Source organism: Mauremys reevesii, linkage group 2, assembly GCF_016161935.1.
Source record: "Mauremys reevesii isolate NIE-2019 linkage group 2, ASM1616193v1, whole genome shotgun sequence".
NCBI lineage: Eukaryota > Metazoa > Chordata > Testudines > Geoemydidae > Mauremys > Mauremys reevesii.
Window position 1 is genome coordinate 170,641,313 of NC_052624.1, and position 16,457 is coordinate 170,657,769.

General features: G+C 43.1%; 1 long non-coding RNA gene across 3 annotated transcripts in view; it reads right to left on the minus strand.

The window, feature by feature from the left end:
- The window catches only part of LOC120398504, a 93,133-nt gene that overhangs the window by 12,170 nt on the left and 64,506 nt on the right, over positions 1 to 16,457 (minus strand). For all 3 annotated transcript variants that reach the window (XR_005594484.1, XR_005594483.1, XR_005594482.1), the window contains one exon: positions 8,633 to 8,721. This is a non-coding gene — a long non-coding RNA (uncharacterized LOC120398504). The remainder of the gene's footprint in view (positions 1 to 8,632; positions 8,722 to 16,457) is intronic.

Genomic DNA, 16,457 nt, shown 5'->3' on the forward strand with positions numbered 1-16,457 from the left:
CCAAGGCACACAGAGTTCCGCTTCACAAGAACAGGAGATTCTGGTTGCAGAACCATTTCCCAACCAGGGAAGAAAGGAGTTAGCACCTGCTACAGGAGAAACCTTCAGCAGAATCCCAGCTACCTTGAGACAGTTGATACCACTCGGGAAGACAAAGGACTTCAAGCAGCTGAGACCATCAGATGCTTATGGAAGCCTGGGTTGAAGAGAAACTGAGACATTAGGTGACTGCCTCTGCCACAATAATTAGCTTGTTTGTGGGTAAAGATGTTTGTGGGTAAAGATGATATTCAACAGCTATTTTATTTAGCTCTCCCCCCCTTTCCAAATAAAAAAAGCTGTCTACTCCCCTGCATTAAGGGCCCGTAAACACGGTCAGCCCAGATCCACTGCCTGAAAAAGGAGACAGACAGAAAGGCTTTGTATTCATTGCCATGTGTTTTTACCATGAGATAACAAATGTGCATTAATGATCCCTCTGTAAAATCCTACTGGAGACAAGACACCTGTAGATTTAATAGTGAACTAAATTGATGAGGTCAACCACAGGGGGAGGTATGGTGTTGACCACCCCTCCTCCACAGCTACATCATGCTAAAAACTACATGTGCCTTGTCTCCACTAGGATTTTACAGTGTGATAACTAATGCAAGTTAGTTCTCCCATGGTAAACACGCCCCTTATTTGCAGTGATGACATAGCCAAATATGAAGAAAGAAGATCAAAAGAAAGTAATGAGAAGACAAAGAAATTGCTTCCAGCTGCTCTGCAGACTCTCTTTCAGTGGATCCTCCTCCTTCTCTCAAACAGGCTAAGTGAAGTAATTGGCATGTGACTTGTTATGCAAGTGAATGAGTGCAGTAATTGTACAGGTTTAGTTGTGCTTATATGGCACACGGATGTTTGATTCAGCATTTGCTTACTAAGCAGCCAGATTTTGAGGGTGTCCTGAAAGAAATCCATTGACTAAATCCTTCTTCCCCACAAATTCAATGCTTAATTCCCCAGAGCCAGAGCAATTACTTTCCTTTTTCTTTTGATATCTGATGCCTTCCAGATGGCTTGGAGATTAGTGGACACAGGTGCTAAATTTAGAAGAATTAGTGGGCATAAAAAATGATTAAAGAAATGTTTACTGCCATTGCCTCTACAAATAATGCATCTTGCATATCCCTTTAAAAACGATCTTGTGAATTTACAGGAATATCTGCTAATTGTGCTGGCTTCACAGACCTTGTAACTGGAATCTTCTGTTAGGTATACAGCAGGCAGTAGTAACGTAAGCTTCCTCATACCACCCTGCCCATAAACATCAATCCCAACCTAGAGGAACTAACCTGTTTAGAACAGAGAGGATAGTTCCCTCCCTAAGCTCATTCAGTCGCTGAATTCTCTAAGAGGCTGTCAGCAGGGGTGCTGGTTGTGGTGGTGTAGTTTTATGTTGATCCAGGTGGAAATGTGTGCATTGGGACTTGGATTGGACAACCAAACTCACTGCAGTAGGGATTGTATTTGAAAGGGGAGGTCTGTTCTGATACGATTGTAAAAATAGCACCGTGTCTCCCAGTGTGTATTGCTTCTCTGTTGTTTCCATATCCAATCCACTTAGTGTCAACGTAATAAGATGATTTCTCTGTCATCTTTGCAACCACAATGTGAGACCCCAAACTGGGCTCTTTCCTTCTCAATGCAATAATAAGAATTCTGCAGGCCAATTTCTGCCCTCATTTACACAGGTGCAATTCCCTTCTTTTCAAATTATGCCCTCAGTGACATCTGTGGAGTCCCATTGTCTTTGATGGATTTGCAGATGTGATTGATTGGGACTTAATAAACAGTTCTATTGATGAGGCATGAGAAGGAATAGAATCCAGATTACTCTCTGGGTCTGCAAGGCTAACAGGGGTAAAACATAATTTAGAGCCTGATTTTACTGCTCTTACAGAGAGTGAAACTCATGCCTGGATAAAAGAGCCAGCACAAGGCCTGTACACCACGTAAAACCTATTTTAAGGGTTTAAGTGAGACTTAAGTGTTACATAGGCTTCATGGTTGTTCTCTGCACAGTGGTAAATGTCACTTAAGTAGCACTTATTCATAGGTTCCATTGACTTTAATAATTACTTGTTAAAGGAATCTGTTGAGTTAAGATGGCGTCATTTTCTGGAGTAGAGTTGTAAATTCATTCATTTTGAGTTGGAGTAGGGAAGAGAAGGTCGCAGGTATTTGTGCTGTTGAATAGTATCCTTGGCTTTTTCAAGTTAACTTTCAGCACCAAAATACTACACAATACTGAAGTTATGTCTACACTTAAACCGCTATTGCAGCTGCACTGCTGAAGCACTTCACTGTAGACATTACCTATGCTGACAGGAAGTGTTCTCCCATCAGCACAGGTAATCCACTGCCCATAGAGGTGGTAGCTAGGTCAATGAAAGAATTTTTCACATCCCCAAGAGACATCACTATACTGATGTAGGTTCCCAGTGTAGACCAGCCCTTAGGAGCTGAACTCTTCAGCAAACTGATCAATACTGATCACAGTGTTCTTTAACTGAACTTTGGTTGATGTTACTTAAGATGCAGAAGCTATATAATAGGAATCCTATTTGTGGCACAGGCCACTGTCTCTTTTGTCATTTCCCCTTTTCATTATGTTTAAGCATCAACAGTCTTTTAGACTAATTAGTCTACGGCAGTGGGCTAGGGAGACTTCAGTGACATGCACTGCCTAACACATACAAAGCATTAAAGAAAGATGTGAAATTACAATGGCAATGTTGTATGGGTAAAACTTCCTTTAGCACATCTTTTTTCCCCAACACCATCACAACTTCCTATTAAAAAAAACTTTCCTGTTTAAACAAAGCTGTCTCATGGGGCTTTTTAATGCAGGTAAAACAGGAGGTTTGGTGAGGTTTTGGAATACCTGCAGCAACTATAAATAATGTATAGAGTGAAATTCTAGTACTATACACTGAGAATTCAGACTGTGCCATGATATTAACTTTTGCAAGCACAATAATGAGTCTCAAAGAGACAACCAATAAATTCCAACTTTTAAAGGCTGCCTGGTTTGATTACTGGTTGTGCACTGAATCAACAGCGAACAATAAACTAGGGCCCTAAAGCATTACTAGTAGGAAAATGAACATGGTTAATTTCTGCTTTTACTTATCTTGGGGGAGGGGGGGAGGGGTCCTCTGTGTCCTCACTGGAGCTCTAACAAGCCTTCATTTTCTCTTACTTTATAACTCCTACAATACAAGTATTCAGTCATGGTTGTGCTGAGGAGAACTGTGACACACCCTGGCACCCCAATATTCACCACTGTCATGTAATTAGGATATGTTTTGTACAAAGTATGCCTTGTGAGTTATTGTTCTAAAAGTCTTGATCTGCTAGACATTAATATCTCATTGGATTGTATGTGCTATCATCATATGTGAAGTTATGAAATTTGGCTGTGTGTGTGTGTTACTGAAACATGTTTTGAAGTTGAAAATACCCACAAGCAACCTTTCAGGTACAACAGTAAAAAGGCCAAACAATGTTAATGGCTTATTGAGGAAAAGCACACAAGCACAAGGATTACCCCAGGAACTGTGTACAGTAGAAACCTCTCAGAGATAGCACTACACAATGGGAACTGTTTGACCCAGGTCACAGCAAAAGAGCTTTCCAGCAAGTGGGAAGAAGATATAAAAGGGGGACAATGACATCATGATGGGACTTCACTCTCCCTACAACAACACGCTTAGAAATACCAGAGGAATAAAGACTGAACAGGGGGGAAGTGATGGTCTCAGGCTAAGGGATTGCTAGCCTGTGTATGAAAACCCGGAAAACCCAAGCTGCAGAGCCAAGGCAGCTTGTGCCTTAAGAACCTGCCAGCTTGTTTATCACTCAGGGTGAGAATTTGCTAAATCATATCCTACCTATCTAGTATTTTAAACTCAGTTTGCAGTTTTGTTTATTTACTAGGTAATCTGCTTTGATCTGTTTGCTATCATTTATAATCTATCCTTTTGTAGTTAATAAATTTATTTTATGTTTTAATCCAAACCAGTGAAAATCTCAGTTTGGTTACCACAAGTATGCATGGTCCTCTTCACATTGAGGGAGAGGCAGACCAGGAGTTAAACCCATATACTGGCCAGATTTGACCAGGGCATGATGGTACTGCTCTGAGGTCCTAGGCTGGGAAGCTGGGTGTGTCCCTACCTGTGCGAATGCTGGTGAAAGTGCAAGCTTGGAGGGCTTTGCAACTTGTCACAGCAGCACAGTGTGAGAGGGAGTCCAGGCTGATGTCGGTCAGAGGGCTCAGTGGCACACCAGGGGGAGCCAGTCAAACTAGTCAGCATTTCCTTCAGGATGTTTGTAGTGCTATTGTAGCCAGGTTGGTTCCAGGATATGAAAGGGAGAAGGTAGGTGAGGTAATATTGTTTATTGGACCAAATTCTTCCAATTTGGGGGGATGTGGCTCATGAAGAAGTTGGCATACTGGGGAGTCATCCTAGAATCTGTGGTTGTTACCATGGTTAGGACAAAATGTTTGTTTTAAAATGTGACGTTAGTGTGGGTAAGGATGCCAAATTCATCCATTTTGATGTGTTTTGGGTGGGTTTCTAAGTGTTGTACATTATCTTGTAGGTAATTGAGGCAGGCAGTAATTCCATTTTTGTGAGGGATGTTGCTATACAGGGAGGTGACATCCATGGAAGCAAGAATGGTGTTCTGGGGGAGATTGTTATGTTATGGAGTTTCTGGGGGAAGTCGGTAGTGTCTTGGAAGAAGCTGGCCCTTTTGGGGCTTGAGTGGTTTGAGGATAGTTTCTATGAGTTGTGTTATTCCTCAGGAAGAGTGCCATAGGCAGCCATGATGCAGCCATGATGGTTCCCTTTTTTCTATATCTTGGGAAGCATGCAGAAGGTCTCTGGGGTAGGTTCATCAGGAATGAGGTTGTAGAGTTTTTCTTTGAGTTATATGGGGAAAGATTTGATGGTATCTTTAAATTCCTGTGTGAATTGTGATATGGGGTCTTCTTTGAGTTATTTTTAGTACGTGGTATCAGAGTTGTCATTGGCCTCATTGACGTAGTAAGGATTAAGGACTGTGATATCAACTCTGTTTTCTTCTGCTTTGATCACTACCTTGTGGTTTGATGTCAGCGACTGTGTAGCTATCTTGTTTGTGGTAGAGAGATTGTGGTGGATGTAATGTTTGTTGAGGATTTTACATTCAATTTTTTCCCCCCAAAGCAATTAATGTAATGATTTACTGTGTGGTTTCAGCCACTATGGGGATGTCCAGTCAGATGGTTTTTTTTATGACGGTCAGTGCAGATGTGGTACAGTAGTTGTCAGTGGTGTTGACTTTGTTGTGAAAGAATACCTTGAGGTGCAGTTGGTGGAAGAATTCTTCCTGTTTGCTACATGTTCGTATGTTATCAGGTTCTGTGGTGGGGCAGAAATTTAGTCCCTTGTAGACTATAGATACTTCCATGCCAGTTAGGGATAATCTTTATAATTTGATAGTGTTGGGTCTATGTGGTGGGTCCTGGCATCTTGGTTCTCCCAGAAGTGGTGCTCTATTGGTTGTTGCAGTTGGTTCCACTTTTTGTTTTTGTGTTGGATGGCTGTCATCGGGGTTTATGTATGATGTTGTTTTAGGTTGCTACATGATCTCCAGGTAGTTTTCCTGATTTTTTTCTCCTAGTATGTGGGAGAATTTCTTGTTTTGAGGTGGTCCTCTGGAGTATGAAAGGTGCAGGTTATGGTTCCTTGGTTTTTCTAAGGGCCCTCTCCAGAGCTGTTCAGCAGATTTAGAGTTGTATGTAGCTGTCAGAGTTATAGATGGTACGTCTTCTGGGAATGATGTTTTGTTTCTAGCATTTGCTCAGGAAGTAGATGTCACTGTTTAGTCTGGCTTCCTCCTTCATGTTGTGAAGTTTCTATTTTCAATGGTAAAATTCAATATCTTCCATAGTAGTTTGCCTGGGAACTTAAATTCTTAACTCTGCTAGACACAGCAGTGAGTCTCAGAGCTTGGGTCAACTGACTCAGGCTTGTGGAGCTCATGCTATGGGGCTAAAAATTGCAGTGTAGACTTTGGGGCTTGGGCTGGACCCGAGGCTCTGAGACCCTGCCTCCTCACTGGGTCTCAGAGCCTGGGATCCAGCCCAAGCCCAAATGCCTATGCTGCTATTTTTAGCCCCATAGCATGAGCCTGAGTCAGTTGACCCAAGCTCTGAGATTCACTGCTGTGGGTCTTTTTATGCAAGGTAGATGTACCCTAAGATTTCCTTTCCTAGGCCTGTAGAAGAGCTCTCTGTAGCTCACAGACCTTCCACCAACAGAAGTTGGTCCAATAAAATATATTACCTCACCCACTTTGTCTCTGTCATTTCCTTTGGTACCTCTCCTTACTCCTTAACTGACTAGAGAGGTCACTTCAGAGCATCATGATGTGCTTCCTTTCCTCCTTTAAATGGTCAACGTGCTGCCTCTGCCTCATTTCCAGCATAAGGCCAAGTTCTTAGTAGACTAAGATGCTACTGAATATAACTAAGGTGTCAGGCTCAGGGACTTAGTGAGTCAGAGAATGGAAATGGAAATGAAACCAGGTCTTCCACATGACAGCAAAGGGCACAACCTGCCGGGATACCATACCAGTCCTGCATCTTAGGTTTAGAATACATAACAGCAGTGGTGAGCTGGAGCCGGTTCCAGTTGTTAAATTTAGAAACCAGTGTAGAACCAGTTGCTAAAGGGGTGGGCAAATGCTGGTCCTCTGGCCCACCTGAGCTCCCAGCTGAGGAGGCTCCCCGGCCCCTCCCCCGCTTTCCTCGCCCCCTTGCAGAGCCGCAGCGTGCCGAGCCGCTGGTGCCAGCGCAGCTCTGCAGCCCCTGATGCTTTGAGTGGCATGGTAAGGGGGCCGGGCTGGGGCTGGGAGGATGTGTTGGCAGAGCCACCAGGGGGGGCAATTTGCCCCTTGCCCCAGGCCTCGGGCCCTGCAGGGGCCCCCACGAGAATCTCTGAGGCTCCCCCCGGCCCCGCCTCCGCCTTCCCACCTACCCAACCCCACCCATTCCTCATCCCCTGACCGCCCCCCCAGAGCCTCGGCCCGATCCAACCTCCCCCACTCCGTGTCCCCGGGACTCCCTGCCCCTTATCCAACCCCTCCCTCCCCCTGGCCCCTTACCATGCCGCTTACCCCCGCCTCCCCGCTCTCCTGGAGCCTCAGTGAGCTGCATCCAGGAGCAGCCCTGTACAGTGCTGCAGCGGCATGGCTCCAGCGGGACCTGAGCTTCTCCCGCTCAGAGCCGCGTGGTAATGGGGAGGGGCTGTGAGCTCTGGGCCGACTGGCGGGAGCTCAGGCCCTGCTGGAGCCATGCCGCTGCAGCGCTGTCCAGGGCCACTCCTGGACGTGGCGCGCTGAGGCTCCAGGAGAGGGGGGAGGTGGGGGTAAGTGGCATGGTAAGGGGCCGGGGGTGGGGGGGTTGGATAAGGGGCAGGGAATCCTGGGGATAGGGAGTGCGGGGAGAGGGTTGGATGGGGCAGAGGTTCTGGGATGGGGAACAGGGGAAGGGGTTGGGTAGGTGTGGGAGTTCCAGGGCTCTGTCGGGGTGGTGGTGGATGGGGTCGGGGGAGCCAGGGGACAGGGAGAGGAGTGAGTTGGGTAGGGGGTGGGGTCCTGGGGGGCAGTTAGAGTGGGAGGGTTTTGGGAGGGGGTGGTCAGGGGACAAGGAGAGGGGGGGTTGTTGGCTTGTGGGTTCTGAGGAGGGGCAGTCAGGGGCAGGATGTGGGTTGGGGTCGGATCGGTGTGGGGGGGAGACAGGTAGGCAGGGCTGGCTTTAGGCCTATTCCACCAATTCCCCCGAATCGGGCCCCGTGCCTAAGAGGGCCCTGTGCCCAGTGAGAATCCCTTCCCTGGCTGGAGGCGCCCTTCTAATTTTTACTCACCTGGCGGTGCTCTGGGTCTTCGGCGGCACATTGGCGGCGGGTCCTTCAGTGACGCCAAAGACCTGGAGCGAGTGAAGGACCTGCTGCCGAAGACTTGGAGCACCGCCCGGTGAGTACAAGCCCCATCTGTTTTTTTACATGTTATTTTTATTTTTTTAGTCATCCCTGCTGGGGCCCCGTCAAAACTGTTCGAATTGAGCCCCGCACTTCCTAAAGCCGGCCCTGCAGGTAGGTGGGGCTTGTACTCACCGCGCGGTTCCCTACTGTGTCTTCAGCAGCACTTCGGTGGCAGGTCCTTCACTCACTCTGGGTGAAGGACCTACCGCCAAAATGCCACCGAAAACCTGGAGCGAGAGAAGACCCTGTCACCACCGCCAAAGTGCCACTGAGGACCCAGTAGGGAACCGGTTCTTAGGATTTTGGGAGCTTATCAATGCATAACAGTATACTAACTGGGTTACATTTGTTTTAATAGCATTATTATTCACAGAGCAGCACTGTAGGACATGTTTGTTACTTTGCCAGAGAAGGTTTCTTGGACCACAGGACACATGATTCAGTGTCAAGTGTTTTTTATTGAAACATGATACTTCAGCTAGAACAGACCTAGTTTCCAAGGTCAGTGATTTCACACACTCATGCTTGGGCTCAAGGCTTGCCACACTTACATACATTACCAGATTTTCCCAAGCCTCTCTCATTTTCCTCTAGGGGACAGGATCTTAATCACAGGAGCTTCATCACAATTCATGGACATCTGTTAAATTAAGGGAAAACACATTTATTATGGCATCCGTTTTTAAAGCAACCTTCTAGTCTGTGGAAGATGCGTTATTAATTCAAACCAAAATATCACAATAAATGAGATCCCCTGCATACACTGGCTCAGTAAAATAATACGAACAATTCCATGACATCCAATATTATATGTCTGGAAATATAAATGCACAAAAAGAATTTCATTGCACATACTGTAGAGTCACATAAGCCTAGAAGCTGCTAGAGCCCAGAGTAGGTTCATTGTCAATATTTAAAATAAGAGAGAACATTTGGTGTTCTAAGAAATGCAGTTTCTAACATCCTTTTGGTAGTGTGCATTCTAAGTGTAGTTAAAAATAAAGCCTGCTGGGTCTCCAGCACACAGTACTGAAGAGCTAGAAATGCCTGGCTTGTGCTGGCTCTTATACACCGAAGTTGCACACTGGACAGTTTTAGTGACTCATTTTTAGATTTCTTGTCATAGATGTGGAACATTATATTAGTGTAACAACTGGGTTTGACCAACTGGATCATAATTCTTATAGCCCTGTAAGCATAGGTACAATAGAAGTATCACACGGCATTATACAATTACTGATTCTCATAACACTCCTTTGAACCATTTTCAAATGGGAAAACTGAGAGGCAGAGCATTGAAGTGTCATATCCATGGCCACACGGCAAGTCAGCTGGGAATAGAGCTCAGGGAGTTCACTCTGCTTGTCAATGTAATTCACCATCATATAATCCTCTGTGTTCAAACACGGTAATAAAGACTCGAGTGTTTATTTTCTGGTGACAACTGGAAGAGATTTATACTTATCCTTCAACCCAGGCTGATTTAGTATACTCTCAGTGTCCACTTAATGTCTAATTGCTGAAAAGATACATCTGTTTCAAGAAGTACTCACTTTGCATGTCCTTTGGCACATATTTTAGTTTAGAAAAAGAGTATTTTTTTTTGTCACATGACAATGAATGTAGACACTTCAAGGCAGGCCACCCCCTTATGGACTGACCATCATGTCCTTCCCTTGTTAAAACACTAACAAATATAGCTTCATCATGTCAAAGAGAAGGGAATGAAACATACCATGAGAAACAGCTTGCCCAATAAAAAAATATATTCAGTTTACAAAATGTAGGGATTCCAAATCCTTTTTCCCCTTCCCTTTAAAAATGTTTTTGTTCCTCTCACAGTAATAATATGTGTGTGTGAGTCCAGCACTTTTCAAGGTATTTGTATTCCAGTACATGAGTCTGGCATTTGAATATAAAATGAATACTGCCACCTGGCATTGGACTTAAACGTTCCATGTGCTCTCACCCATTGTGACATTCATCTTTAAGTGAACCTTACTGTGATGGGTTGAATCACAGGAACCCCCTTGGGGCTGCCAACTGATGTGCCAAGACTACTTCTGCCCCTGCTTACCTGCCCTAGCAGCTTGGGACTTCAGTGCCCTGCCTGGTTTGAGCCAGACCCGCTAGCTTGCTGCTAACCCAGACCCAAGTCTGAATCACATCCCCTAATAGCTATAGGCTTAAACTGAAAGCAGCTTAAGAAGTGTTCCTGTCTTTAACACTCAGATGCCCAACTCCCAAACAAATCCATTTTATCCTGTATAAATCTTACACAGGGTAAACTCATAAATTGTTAGCCCTCTATAACACTGATAGAGAGATATGCACAGCTGTTTGCCCCCCCCCCCAGGTATTAATACATACTCTGGGTTAATTAATAAGTAAAAAGTGATTTTATTAAATACCGAAGGTAGGATTTAAGTGGTTCCAAGTAGTAAGAGACAGAACAAAGTGAATTACCAAGCAAAATAAAATAGAACATGGAAGTCTATGTCTAATACAATAAGAAAACTGAATATAGATACAGCAAAGAATCCTGTGGCACCTTATAGACTAACAGACGTCTGTTAGTCTATAAGGTGCCACAGGATTCTTTGCTGCTTCTACAGAACCAGACTAACATGGCTACCCCTCTGATACTTGAATATAGATAAAAATCTCATCCTCAGAGGAATTCCAGTAAGCTTCCTTTTACAGACTAGTCTCCTTCTAGTCTGGGTCCAGCAATCACTCACATCCCCCGTAGTTACTGTCCTTTATTCCAGTTTCTTTCAGGTATCCTTGGGGGGTGGAGAGGCTCTCTCTTTAGCCAGCTGAAGACAAAATGGTGGAGTCTCTCAGGGGTTTAAATAGACTTTCTCTTGTGGGTGGAGTCCCTCTCCTCTCTCCTATACAAAGTCCAGTTCCAAGATGGAGTTTTGGAGGCACATTTGCAAGTCACATGTCCATGCATGACTCCGTTTTTACAGGCAGCAGCTATTGTTTACGTGCTACCCTGAACATCATAAGGTAGACTTCTTATGTGGATTAGAGCCTTCCAAGATTCATTGTCCTTTAAGTGTTTCTTGATTGGGCACTTAATTTGTACATTCCTTTCTCAAGAAGCTGACCAAATGCTTTACTGAGGCTACTTAGATATCAAGCAAGTACACAGCTAATATTCATAACTTTGAATACAACAATGACACATGCATACAAATAGAATGAATAGATTCAATAGATCATAACTTTACAGAGATACGTTACATGGCATATATAGCATAAAACATATTCCAGTTATGTCATACATATGTATTCATAAGCATATTTCCTTAAAGCCTTATGGGGTGCATCATCACACTCACTTTAAAGGGAGGAGAGAGACTGAGATACTACATTTCTAGAACAGGCAGCTCAGTTTAACAACCCCAGCCACAGCTTTAGGCTCATAATAGACAAATGTGGACAAGCAACCCAGGAATGGAGAGCTTGGTAGGAAATGAAAGAAAGCAGTGGTCTCAGGCCCCGTCTATGCTATAACTGCAAGTCACATCATGGGATCTGGCTACATCACTCTTAAATTAGTGGTTGGAGCCGAAGTGTCCCAGCATTGTGTTTTTATCATGAGACTAACACCAATTCTTTTTCTTAAAGCTCCATCTTCTGGAGTTATGTTATTAGGTGAGAATCTCCCCTTTTGGTTTTAAAAAAATAAGTTCCTAGCCCTCATGGTTGCAGAGAAAAGCTGACCCAGGTGTATCCTAAAGCCTCAAAAACTAGAAAGCAAGTAAGAACCACCCCAAAATGTATTGTTTTATAGTCTCATGATTTTTAAGACCATTTCATGATAGTTGAAGGCTGACTCGTGATTTCTGAATGCTTGTGGTTAGCAATGCCAATGACCCTGTAACTAGAATAAAGGGAAACGGTCTGGTTCCACCAACACTGCTCTTTTAAACCCTGGTGTAACTAGGTCAAGGGACAGCCTTATATCTGGGTCCTCCAACTTAGAATTAGTTCTAGATGGGACCTAAGTCTCAGCTTTGGCTGCCCTACCACATACAGCTCTTGCCAGCAGCCATATCTGTGGTCATGACAATAGCTATATTCATATTACTTGTATTACAATGTCACCTAGAAGCATTGTGCTGTGTGTTGTGTATGGGCATAATAAGGCACAGAGCTTAAAATGGGGATAATACCGCTCCTTTTCTCACCCCCTTTGTTTATTTAGATGGTTCATATGGGAAGCTGAGTCACAGGGAGACAGAGCAACTTGGTCCAGGTCACAAAAGAAGTCTGTCACAGATGCCACTCCCATAACTTAACCACAAAACCACCCTTTCATTAAGATCCTTAGGAGAAATGTAGGAGTCAGCACTCTACATTATTATGATTTGCAAAGATCCCCAGAAAGATGGGATGGGAAGCAGTGCTTGCCAGGCCACAGGAGTTGTGGTTGTGCTCGTGGATAGTCTTGTCTCAGATATATATGGTTATGCCACTTATACAGATCCTACAAATGACTGTCATTGAGTTTTGCCGGTGAATGTTAGTCAGTGTCTATTTACCCTAATCTTTGTTGTTTCTTTGGGCCACTGGAAGCCCTTCCATGGGGTAGGGTGACGAGACAGAAAGTGTGAAAAATCAGGACAGAGGGTGGGGGACATCTATATAAGAAAAAGCCTCAAATATCGGGACTGTCCCTATAAACTCAGGACATCTGGTCACCCTACCATGGGGAAAAGTGGTGCATGGAATCAAATAATTTAGGTGACTTAACATTTCAAATGGGTCTGATTAGAGACCACTTCAGCTTTTGAAGACTTTCTGCAATTCCACTAGAATTCAGGTTTTATAAAATTCTAATCTAAAGTACCTCTGGGTTCCCATCTGACTGAATGTCATTGTACTATGCCTGCTCCCTAAGCTATGAACTTCAGTTTTAAGAAAGCCTTGGAGTCCCCTAAGGCATTGTAAAATCAAGATTCCATTCTTATGAAAGGCTTTACTTTTTCAGACAATAATTTCTCTGAGTAGTAGGGCAAAGACTGCCAAATTATTGTGGCACGACAAAACACTGCAGTCTAACCTTTCTGGGCCAGTCAAAATGTACTTCCCCCCTTTTGTCATTCAGATTATAAAGTCTTTGAGTGGTTTATGCTACTTGGCAACCCACAGTGAAACAAGCTTTTCGATTGGCCCTAGCCAAAACTCTGCTTTGTGAAAGCCTGCAAACCAGTATGAGCTCAGAATTCTAATCTGGCCTAGGTGAGGATTGCACTATACATTCACTCTGCTTGCAGCCTTAATAAATCACACATCAGGCATGGCTCGCGTGAGTCGAGCCCTGCTGTGCAGAACTCAAGCAAAGCAGTGAACATGTCACACACACAATTTTTCAGCTGCATTGCGTCCTGAATACCATATGAGCCTTCCTCTCCTCTCAGGCAGATTTGAGTGTGCTGCACACAAGAAGCTGAGATGATACTAAGAGTGCAATGCTGCTCTTTGCTGCTGCTGCTTCATCATGCAAGTTTGCTAATAAAAGTTAATCATACTGGCATTAAGAAACAAGTTTTGGGGATGGTTAGGATGTACTTATATACGCACAAACCAGTTAATCTTAGGTCCCACTATCAGAATACTTGTCTATACAAAAGAGTGTTGGAACAATCGTTATTTGATGGATGGTGATAAAACTATGGCTTCATAAGGCTTAGAGAGAGAGGTTTCCCAATTATGTCAACTAGGCACCATAACATTTGTCCATGCTCTGACTAATACGTTGTATAATGTCCATTTTACTGCTACACTGTAACGTTATTTAAGTAAAAATCAATGAAGATAGGTTATGAAAAGATTGTTTTTATTAGAACTTCCTGGCTCTTCAGATCAGCACATATTTAATTTTCAAAAAAGACCCTCTAGACGCTGAAGGGATCTAATTCTGTCCTTAGTTACACTACGTGCAACCCCAGTGGAGTCAATGGGGCTGCAGCATTGCAAGTGAAGGCAAAATTTGGCTCTTTGTTTCCATGGTGCAATAAAGAATGGTGTAAACGTTCTGCTGAGACAGTGAGTAAAATTCCAGATGAACCTTAAAGCAGTTCAGATTATAATGTGGTGCTCTAATTAAGTCTCCTGGTTCTCTGGTGAGAGAACCAACACAAAAAACACCACAAGCCCCTCCCCACACATTAACATTTGGTCTCTTTTGGGGGAGCAGGGAGGGCAGATGGCACAGGGACAATAAGGATGGGAGATGGAATCCTAATTTCCCAGCACTTGTTATTACTTATGTTGCCATACAGTGAGAATTGAGGCCTGAGTTTTCAAACCTGGGTGCGTAGACAACTCAATGAAGACCTCTGCTCAATGTGTAGCTGCAGTCCAAAAAGCAAATGAGGAATGGGATGGAGAATAATTTGGAAATTATAATGCCATTATTAACTAATGGTGCAGCCTCATCTGTAATACTGCATGTAGTACTGATCTCCCATCTCAAAACAAGATATGGAAGAATTAGAGAGGGTTCAGTGAAGGGCAAAAATAATGATCAAGGGCCTGGGAAAAAAACTATCCTATGATGAGAGACTGAAAAGATTGGGATTGTTCACCTTAGAAAGGAGACTAATAAGAGGGAACATGGTAAAAGTATATAAAATTATGAATGGCATAAAGAAAGCAGATCATGAGCATCTATTCTCCCTGAATTGTAACAGAAGAACAAGGGGCTATCTGGTGAAGTTAAAAGGTGGGAGATTTAAAACTGATAAAAAGGAAACACTTTCACACAACGTATAGACAGACTGTGGAACTCATTGCCTCATGATGTCAAGAGTTTAACAAGATTCAAAGAAAGACTGGCCAATTATATGGCTAACAAGAATATCCAGAGTTATCACAATTAATGACAATAACATTTTTGAATGGGATATTAAACTGTGTGCTTAGAGCTTAAGCCAGTCTGACTAGTAGAGATCAGGATGAGACCTATGTGGAGGGCAGATTATCCTACACTTACCTACTGCAAGGTTCTTATACCTCCCTCTGAAGTATCCACTGTAGGAGATATAGGATGCTGGATTAAATGGACCTTGGGTCTCATCCAGTATGACAATTCCTATTTTTCTAAATCCATATGTAGTGAGCTGAATTAAAAATGGCTTGATTTTCATAAGCACGGAGAATTCACAATTCCCATTCAAGTCACTGGGAGTTACAGGAGCTCAGCATCTTTGAAAATTAACCTATTTTCATTTAGGATTCTAATTGTAGGAACTCAGGTTTGAAACTATTGGTCTGTACAAATACTTCCTTGGCTTTTCACACACTATATTATTAATATTCTGGTAGCACCTACAGATCCCAATTAGGATCAGGCCCACTGAAGTAGGCACTGTACAAACACATAATAATACACCCCCCCCCACCAATTTGTATTCATTTGGTTTATAGGATTTGGCTTTTGAATACAATTTTATAAATAGGTTTCTCAGCTGTCTACTGCTAGAAGGTGGCACATGTGTTGGATCTCCAGACTGCCACAAAACAGCGTTCAAGATGCTACCATTCCATTGGAACAAACTGCTGTTTCGAACTGCTAACAGTGTTAATAGTTTTTTGTTCATAAACGAGCAATGATCATTAGCAAGAGCATACTGTAAAAGGATTGGCAGCTCTATTATGCATGATCACTGTTCAAACAGTTCTATTAAACTTAGCATTTGCCTACTATCTGATACCTGGATTCCATAACATTAGATCAATGCCTCAGTTGTCTTTCTATTTACAATCTCTATTTTGTTTTAAATAGAAAGTCAATAAGAAAACAATTAGGCCTTTATATAATCATCTTTACTCTTCTGTCCTTACAATCTCCTGCTGGGGAAATTGTTCAGTCAGTGAGATTTTTATACTGTACCAGCAACCTTTGCATTTTTTATTTTAAAATTTCAAATAGAAAACTCAGGCAGTTTGTGTTATTGCGAATCAATAAGTCCCCAGAGTGCTACATCAAAGAAAACCATGCTCCCTCAGAATTAATCATTAATGACTTCAGTTGAGCTAGAATAATTGTTATTCCCATATTTTTAACAAAAACACTTTTAAATTACATTAGGGAGTATAATATCATTATTTCAAACATCCCAATAAAGAGGAATAACTATAAGGTCTGCTGAGGCTGATAGAGAATGGAGAAAAGCTGATTAAAGTTGCTACCCTTAAAAAAAAAATGCAAGCCCACTGTACCTACAGCAAAGTGGAAGAATTAGGAATGGGGAGTGGGTTATAATTATCTCCCAACATCTAGATCAACTCTGTTCCGTTTAATAGCAAACACCCATATATCTAGATGGATTTTCTATCTTCCAGCACTATGTAGTC